This window comes from Octopus bimaculoides, chromosome 7 (assembly GCF_001194135.2).
Source record: "Octopus bimaculoides isolate UCB-OBI-ISO-001 chromosome 7, ASM119413v2, whole genome shotgun sequence".
Classification (NCBI taxonomy): domain Eukaryota; kingdom Metazoa; phylum Mollusca; class Cephalopoda; order Octopoda; family Octopodidae; genus Octopus; species Octopus bimaculoides.
The window spans coordinates 9,131,777-9,133,308 of record NC_068987.1 but is presented as its reverse complement, the minus strand read 5'-3'; the positions used below and the strand labels follow the sequence as shown (position 1 = coordinate 9,133,308).

At 34.7% G+C, this 1,532-nt stretch overlaps 1 protein-coding gene across 2 annotated transcripts in view; it reads left to right on the top strand.

Moving 5' to 3' along the window:
* LOC106869245 (ETS-related transcription factor Elf-1) overlaps positions 1 to 1,532 on the top strand; it is a 90,559-nt gene that overhangs the window by 63,282 nt on the left and 25,745 nt on the right. The window contains exon 1 of one of the 2 annotated variants that reach the window (XM_052969209.1): positions 343 to 670. The exons of the other annotated variant lie outside the window; for it this stretch is intronic. The gene's annotated coding sequence lies outside the window, so the exon portion shown is untranslated. Of the gene's footprint in view, positions 1 to 342; positions 671 to 1,532 lie in introns of those variants that run through there. 2 annotated transcript variants of the gene reach the window in all.

The window sequence follows — 1,532 nt, the reverse complement described above, 5'->3', positions numbered from 1 at the left end:
TTTTTTTTTTTTCTCTTTCCATATCCGTTTCATTTTCTGCTTATTGACAAATTTGAGAGAAAAAAATACATATACATATATGTACATACACATATATATACACATACACATACGTACATACAAATATGTGTATTCCCGGATCTCACTGGCTATTAAACTTCTCATTTTCCCTTTCGCTCTCTTTCTCTTCCTCCTCCTCCTCCTCTTCCCCCTCCTCCCCTCCTCCACTACCATCACCGCCGCCGCCACCACCATTGCTCCACTGTGTCAAGCACTGTCACCGCAACTGACTCCCCCTCCGCCACCAAATTCATTTAAATTCATGCTAGGCCCATAATATTGTTAATCTTACAAGGACTACTCGAACGTGGATATCGCATATCTATTCATATCATAAAATAATACATATATTTTCATAAACGTCTATATATTTACACATATATATATAGATATATATATATATACATATATATATATATATATATTTACGCATATATATATTTATACATAATCATAAGCATATATATACAGTTCTACTTAAGAACGTTTCGCTTTGCAAAACAGGAATAACAACAGAATCCAGTGTCTTCTGTCGCGACATAAAAATATTTTGGAACTTACATTTATATATACAATTTATGGCGGGAGCCAAAATTCTAAACATATAACCGTAAGCATTTTGCCTATATAATCATTTTTTTTAATTATCGCTTGTATATTTTTTTTATATCGCTTATATATTTTCTAAACGATCTTGTTTTATTGTTGTTAAATCCTAAATCCGATGGAGCAGACCTCCGTGCGTAAAGATATTCTAAGCATTAACCATTTCGTTTGTGTCTGCAAATGCATTGTTTAATGTATAAAGACGGCAGTGATGCGCATTGCAGGAGACGTGACTTGACTGCAATTTCTAGTACGTCGACAGACCACGCGAAAGCACCCTCGTTTTTTTTTTTTGTTCGTATTGATTTGTATTTAATGTGTTTGTTTATTTGTTTTGACATTTACGAAATATAAGAGAGTATTTGAAAACTCTTCGGACAGCATTGTTGTTGTTTAACCCAAGGAAAGTTACTGACCATGTCTATGATCAAAAACTCAGTCTTTTCATGTATTGTCCAATGCATCTTAAAAAAAGAAAACAACGAAAGTGCGCTTTAAAAGGATTTCGTTGTTATTTCTAACGAGTCGATGTATTGCATAGATCGAACAAGGAGCGGGCCGCATGAGACATGACTCATCATTAGGCGGGCCGCACTACTATATAAAAAAAAGGAAGAAATTCAAGGTCATTTCTTCCCGTGGGCCGCAATTTACCCATGACTGGCGTAAATGCTTGTTCGATGACAAGTGTCACTGGAAAGAAATTTTATGCATGTATAGTTTTGAATGCTGCCCTTCACATGTATATATATGGAAGAAAGAGTGAGAGAAAGTTGTGGTGAAAGAGTACAGCAGGGTTCGCCACCACCTTCTGTGTGTTTGTGTGCGTGTATATATATATATATATATATATATATATATATATA